Source organism: Musca domestica, unplaced genomic scaffold (assembly GCF_030504385.1).
Source record: "Musca domestica strain aabys unplaced genomic scaffold, Musca_domestica.polishedcontigs.V.1.1 21, whole genome shotgun sequence".
In the NCBI taxonomy this organism is placed as follows: domain Eukaryota; kingdom Metazoa; phylum Arthropoda; class Insecta; order Diptera; family Muscidae; genus Musca; species Musca domestica.
In genome coordinates, this window is record NW_026712258.1 from 4,547,138 (window position 1) to 4,555,433 (window position 8,296).

Consider the following 8,296-nt stretch of genomic DNA (forward strand, 5'->3'; position numbering starts at 1 on the left):
TTGAATATAAAAAAATAAATATATAAAAAAAGTTCTTTTAATTCAGAGCCGCCTCACAAAATATTCATTCCTAAATCAATAAAATTATTACGTTGTACGTTTTTATAATATTGAATATATTTTTACACACTTCTCACTAAAATTTGTAAGGCATTGGTTTTACTCCCAGATGGTAGGGAGGATGAATTTGATATTCCCCGGTGTATCAGTATGTTAAATGGCGATGTTGTTTCTGCTGTGGAAATACTTCTGTTGGTGGTGTTGATGCTGTTGTTTCTGTTTCACAGCGGAATGTTGATGTGCTGTTGTAAGTGGAGCTTGTTGAGTAGTTTAGTGTACTGTATATTATTTATTTGATATTTATATTTTCTTGGATTTTTTTTGATTTTGTTATTTGTTTACTATTGTTTATATTTTGCTCTTTATTATCATTATGAGTTTTTCAACCAGCTTAGGTGGAGTTTTTAGTGATAATCGTTTTTTGTCGAATCAGCTATTTAATTTTAGGGAAAATGTTAATGTTAGACATATAAATGTTAGAAGTTTTAACTTAAATAAGAATTCATTTAAAATTCATGAAATAAGAAATATTTTAGAGGGGAAACATCTTAATATTTTTGGCGTGACAGAATCTTGGTTGAAGCCTACAATTTCAAACGAAGCCATAAAAATACCTGATTACGTTTCATATAGGAGTGATAGACCTGGTAACATAGGAGGTGGTGTTGTTTTGTATGTTGCGCAGGACATATGTCATAAACTTGTGTGTAGGGAAAGTTCTTATGGTGTTGCTGAATAAGTTTTTTGTGAGGTAGTTGTTTATAATAGTTCTTTTTTAATTGGTGTTGTTTATTTGCCTCATGGTGATATAATGGCATTGGAAGATGAAATTTCTGACCTTGTTGTAAGGTATTCCGATGTCATTATTATGGGGGACTTCAATAATAATATGTTTGATCTGACCCGAAGTGTATTGGTGCGAGATGTTTGTAATAGTTTATATTTGTCTGTGGTGCATAATTAATTGCCAACACATATTGATGTTGCGCACAATTCAACTTCTTTGTTGGATTATTTTTTGGTGTCGCATTAGAGTCCATTATCGTGTTCAAATCAATTCTCCTGTCCTGCCATTTCTGATCACTCGTTTATATTTTTGTCTCTGAATGTACCTCATTGTCGTAGCCGTCTGTATTATGAATATGCGGACTACAGTTCTGTTGACCCAGCAGCTATTTCGGATGCTTTGGCTTTATGCAACTTTGAAGAGGTGTTTGCAGTGAAGGATGTTGATTCACAGGTCAATATTCTGAATTGTGGTCTTCGAAGTTTGCATGCAGTTGTTCCAATTAGAAGAAGATTTTATAAGAGTGATAATAGCGATTGGTTTAAATCTTCTGACATCCGATATCATGTTTACCTTAGAGACTCTGCATATAAGGCATATCTTCAAAATAGGAGTTTAGATAATTGGATGATTTTTTGCCGTTGTAGGAATCGTGCAAAGAAGATTATAAGGAAATAGAAGTGTATTGCTCATAAGCAGCTGTTTGTAACTAAAACCACAGAAGAAGTGTGGTCAATATTAAATAAGAATGGATTGTGTGATGAGGAAAGTGAAGTTGATAATGTGGATGTTGAGAGGCTGAATTCTTGTTTTGTCTGTAACCAATCTGTGGATGTCTTCGATATTTCTTGTATTCCAAGGACGACTAATGATGGATTTTCGTTTCGGGCCATTAATTACAATGAAATTGTTTTTGCCTTTAATAAAATTAAGTCAAAGGCAATAGGCTATGATGGCTTCAGGCTTAAATTTCTTAAAATTGTGTTCCCTTTTGTTTTTGTGCTGCATGTTGTTAATACTATGTTGACAGTGTCTGCATTTCCTGAGGTCTGGAAAGTTGCTAAAATAGTGCCTATCCATAAAGGTGGTGATTCTGATGAGTACAGACCCATATCAATAATGCCAATTCTTTCCAAAATGGTTGAGTATGTATTGAAAGATCAAATGCTTGAATATATAAATGAGCGTTCGCTATTACACCCGAGTCAACATGGATTCAGAAGTAATCGTAGCACAACATCTCTTCTGGTTGGATTGACTGATAATACTCGAAATTGTGTCAGTGCTGGTGATTGTTGTGTCCAATTTAATCAGCAAGCTACATCGTTTTTCAATTTCTCGTCCTCGGCTTGCAAGTTATTGTTTTCATACCTGTTCGCAAGAAAACAGTATGTATGTTGTAAAAATGTTGTTTCCAGTCTTCTTCCTGTGAGTAGTGGTGTGCCACAAGCATCTGTTCTTGGCCCTCTATTGTTCGTCATGTATGATAATTATTTGCTGAGTTGTATTAATGGTAGGAATTTTATGTCATTTGCATTTGCTGATGACATTCAAATTTTGTTTAAAGGAGAATATGTGTTTACGGATGTGTTGCAGTCATCAATTGACTTTAATGTTAATATCTTGGTTATTTGGTTGTCCTGCAACGGCCTCTCAATTAATACGCCTATAAATGTTGTAAGCACGATGAAATGTCTTGGTTTGTTTCTTGATTCTGGTTTGGTATTTGATGTGCATGTAAATTCTTTAGTGTCCAAGGTAAATTTTGTTTTAAAAAAGTTGTACTGTTTGGATATAGTTTTGCCAAAGAAGATTAGAATTCAGTTGGTCCATGCCCTGATTATGCCTCACTTTTTATATTGCATTTGTTTTTCGTAAGTTGAAACTTTTGTTTCATAGGGTTATGCGATATGTTTTTTGTGTTAAACGTCGTGATCATATATCTCCTTCTGTGAAAGAGTTTCTTGGTTGTTCATTTGATTATTTTGTGAGTTTAAGGTCAATGTTGTTCTTCTACAAACATTTTAAATTGCAGACACATTCTTCTCTTTTGGATCCCTTTAAGTTTTCTAGATCTGTAAGGAACCCGCAAATCCTTATACCACACTTGACTCCTCTGTTGGAAAAATCCTTCTATGTTAGAATTGCTCGTATTTTCAACAATCTGCCGCCAAATCTTAAGACATTTAATTCTTCCTTAAAAGTTTATAAGCGTAAATTATATGCTCACTTCAACCAACATATTGTTTACAAATTTTCACGATTTTCTTGTTTGTTTTTGTATTTCTCTTGCATAGCTGATTCATCTTATTATTGAATCAATTGTTATTTTTTATTTTTGTTAATTTGTTTTAATGTTTAATTTTAATTATCTCTAAGATTAAGAATATTATAAATCATTTTAGAGTAGTTATGTATAGAAGTTTTTGGAACCGTCCATGGCCCTATGGGCTAGGTAACCGTGCTAATTGAATATAAAAAAATAAATATATAAAAAAGTTCTTTTAATTCAGAGCCGCCTCACAAAATATTCATTCCTAAATCAATAAAATTATTACGTTGTACTTTTTTATAATATTGAATATATTTTTACACACTTCTCACTAAAATTTGTATGGATTTTTGGTTTTAGTGAACCAATTTCCAATACCTAATGCATATATGTTGAGTGAACATGAAGTTATTACCAATATTATTCATAATAGCATTGATGAAATGTATTATTATAAATATGCTAAATAAATAAATATTCGGAATTAATAAAGTATTTTTAACCAAATTTATAGAATTTTCCATATAACACATTTTTTTATAGGGAGTGTCAACACCCTATAATTCTCATGTTTTATTTTTTGGATTTTTCAATTATTGGATGTGAATTTTACAGCGTTACCTAAAATTCGATGTATTCAGTCGACGTTTTTCACCACACAATTTAAACACATGTATTTATATGAGAGTTACCCAAATACTTCGGTCGTAAAAAATTTTAAAGTTGAACATTTTCCAACTTTTTTTTTTAAATTCGATGCATTTAGTCGACGTTTTTCACCACACAATTTAAACACATGTATTTATATGAGAGTTACCCAAATACTTCGGTCGTAAAAAAATTTTAAAGTTGAACATTTTCCAGGTTTTTTTTTGTGTTGAAAACATAAATGAGAAACGACTAAGAATTGAGAATTATTTTAAATAAAAAGTCTATAATTTTAAAGTGTTTTAAAGTATAAAATACAATTTCACATGCAAAATCAAAAGTGGTTCCAAACCGAAATCGCTTCTTTTACTAAAGAAGCGAAATAGGGAATTAATACCACTTTCGTCCAAAATTCATTCCTGTAGCATGTCTGATAATATAAAATAGTTAATTCTAACAAATATTTACAACTTTTTTTTTTAAAGGGCCGAAAATATTTCATCGATTTAAAACCGCTCAATAGTAGTTTCAAAAAGTTATTGGTATGTTCAAAAGAACACATTTTACATATAAATTTTTACTTTTGCTTTTATTATAATTGTATTCTATGTCAGCATATAACTGACCAATATAAATATTGTTTGCCTAATGCAGGGATCAAGGATTACTTGATTCACTCATAAATTTCGAATTTCCCCCGCAGAGTGGCTGCATTAGTGAGACGTCAGAGGGCTCAAATACAGCCCATTCAAACGTTAATAAGGGGTAGTTCAAGCCAAGCTGCTCCCTGTCAGACAGTGGCTGCAATTGATCAGTGAAGGACTTTCATGACAGTCTTCATGAATCAATATTGGCATTGGGAGGTGTTGGAGTAACGCCAAAAGAATGGGATCCACTCTTAATCCACATTCTAACAAAGAGGATGGGCAAGGCTACTCGTGTGTTGTATGAACAGTGTGTTGTATGATTGTGGATTTCAAAGAGCTCCAAACGATTGAGCATTTCATGAAATGTTTGAGGAGTCGCTTCGAATCATTAGAAGCTGTCAATGGGATTCAGAAGAGCAAATCGTCAGCAACGACTACTTCCACCACGATCCGTGGAAGGTGACCACAGTTCTTGGCAATGACAGTGCCGAAAGACAGAAATGGGTTGATAGACACAAGATGTGTCTAAATTGCTTCAAGGATGACCATCAGGCAAAAACATGTGCAAGTGGAAAGTGCAGGAAGTGTCAACAAATACACAATACACTTATTCATTTTTCAACGAGGCCACAAGTAGAGAACAAGTCAGCAGATTTGTCGGTTCACAGCCGCCAACAGGAGCATCGGCGAATAGATCTCAATCATACGTATTCCTTGCAACCGCACTGGTTGCGAACAAGGCAAATAATGAAGGAAGCTATGAGTTTAAGAGTTGTTTGTTTTTGTATTTTTCTTGCATAGCTGATTCATCTTATTATTGAATCAATTGTTATTTTTTATTTTGTTAATTTGTTTTAATGTTTAATTTTAATTATCTCTAGGATTAAGAATATTATAAATCATTTTAGAGTAGTTATGTATAGAAGTTTTTGGAACCGTCCATGGCCCTATGGGCTAGGTAACCGTGCTAATTGAATATAAAAAAAATAAATATATAAAAAAAGTTCTTTTAATTCAGAGCCGCCTCACAAAATATTCATTCCTAAATCAATAAAATTATTACGTTGTACTTTTTTATAATATTGAATATATTTTTACACACTTCTCACTAAAATTTGTATGGATTTTTGGTTTTAGTGAACCAATTTCCAATACCTAATGCATATATGTTGAGTGAACATGAAGTTATTACCAATATTATTCATAATAGCATTGATGAAATGTATTATTATAAATATGCTAAATAAATAAATATTCGGAATTAATAAAGTATTTTTAATCAAATTTATAGAATTTTCCATATAACACATTTTTTATAGGGAGTGTCAACACCCTATAATTCTCATGTTTTATTTTTTGGATTTTTCAATTATTGGATGTGAATTTTACAGCGTTACCTAAAATTCGATGTATTCAGTCGACGTTTTTCACCACACAATTTAAACACATGTATTTATATGAGAGTTACCCAAATACTTCGGTCGTAAAAAATTTTAAAGTTGAACATTTTCCAACTTTTTTTTTTTTTAATTCGATGCATTTAGTCGACGTTTTTCACCACACAATTTAAACACATGTATTTATATGAGAGTTACCCAAATACTTCGGTCGTAAAAAAATTTTAAAGTTGAACATTTTCCAGGTTTTTTTTTTTTGTTGAAAACATAAATGAGAAACGATTGAAATTTGAGAATTATTTTAAATAAAAAGTCTATAATTTTAAAGTGTTTTAAAGTATAAAATACAATTTCACATGCAAAATCAAAAGTGGTTCCAAACCGAAATCGCTTCTTTACTAAAGAAGCGAAATAGGGAATTAATACCACTTTCGTCCAAAATTCATTCCTGTAGCATGTCTGATAATATAAAATAGTTAATTCTAACAAATATTTACAACTTTTTTTTTAAAGGGCCGAAAACATTTCATCGATTTAAAACCGCTCAATAGTAGTTTCAAAAAGTTATTGGTATGTTCAAAAGAACACATTTTACATATAAATTTTTACTTTTGCTTTTATTATAATTGTATTCTATGTCAGCATATAACTGACCAATATAAATATTGTTTGCCTAATGCAGGGATCAAGGATTACTTGATTCACTCATAAATTTCGAATTTCCCCCGCAGAGTGGCTGTATTAGTGAGACGTCAGAGGGCTCAAATACAGCCCATTCAAACGTTAATAAGGGGTAGTTCAAGCCAAGCTGCTCCCTGTCAGACAGTGGCTGCAATTGATCAGTGAAGGACTTTCATGACAGTCTTCATGAATCAATATTGGCATTGGGAGGTGTTGGAGTAACGCCAAAAGAATGGGATCCACTCTTAATCCACATTCTAACAAAGAGGATGGGCAAGGCTACTCGTGTGTTGTATGAACAGTGTGTTGTATGATTGTGGATTTCAAAGAGCTCCAAACGATTGAGCATTTCATGAAATGTTTGAGGAGTCGCTTCGAATCATTAGAAGCTGTCAATGGGATTCAGAAGAGCAAATCGTCAGCAACGACTACTTCCACCACGATCCGTGGAAGGTGACCACAGTTCTTGGCAATGACAGTGCCGAAAGACAGAAATGGGTTGATAGACACAAGATGTGTCTAAATTGCTTCAAGGATGACCATCAGGCAAAAACATGTGCAAGTGGAAAGTGCAGGAAGTGTCAACAAATACACAATACACTTATTCATTTTTCAACGAGGCCACAAGTAGAGAACAAGTCAGCAGATTTGTCGGTTCACAGCCGCCAACAGGAGCATCGGCGAATAGATCTCAATCATACGTATTCCTTGCAACCGCACTGGTTGCGAACAAGGCAAATAATGAAGGAAGCTATGAGTTTAAGAGTTGTTTGTTTTTGTATTTCTCTTGCATAGCTGATTCATCTTATTATTGAATCAATTGTTATTGTTTATTTTTGTTAATTTGTTTTAATGTTTAATTTTAATTATCTCTAAGATTAAGAATATTATAAATCATTTTAGAGTAGTTATGTATAGAAGTTTTTGGAACCGTCCATGGCCCTATGGGCTAGGTAACCGTGCTAATTGAATATAAAAAAATAAATATATAAAAAAGTTCTTTTAATTCAGAGCCGCCTCACAAAATATTCATTCCTAAATCAATAAAATTATTACGTTGTACTTTTTTATAATATTGAATATATTTTTACACACTTCTCAATAAAATTTGTATGGATTTTTGGGTTTAGTAAACCAATTTCCAATACCTAATGCATATATGTTGAGTGAACATGAAGTTATTACCAATATTATTCATAATAGCATTGATGAAATGTATTATTATAAATATGCTAAATAAATAAATATTCGGAATTAATAAAGTATTTTTAACCAAATTTATAGAATTTTCCATATAACACATTTTTTATAGGGAGTGTCAACACCCTATAATTCTCATGTTTTATTTTTTGGATTTTTCAATTATTGGATGTGAATTTTACAGCGTTACCTAAAATTCGATGTATTCAGTCGACGTTTTTCACCACACAATTTAAACACATGTATTTATATGAGAGTTACCCAAATACTTCGGTCGTAAAAAATTTTAGAGTTGAACATTTTCCAACTTTTTTTTTTAAATTCGATGCATTTAGTCGACGTTTTTCACCACACAATTTAAACACATGTATTTATATGAGAGTTACCCAAATACTTCGGTCGTAAAAAAATTTTAAAGTTGAACATTTTCCAGGTTTTTTTTTTTGTTGAAAACATAAATGAGAAACGATTAAAATTTGAGAATTATTTTAAATAAAAAGTCTATAATTTTAAAGTGTTTTAAAGTATAAAATACAATTTCACATGCAAAATCAAAAGTGGTTCCAAACCAAAATCGCTTCTTTTACTAAAGAAGCGAAATAGG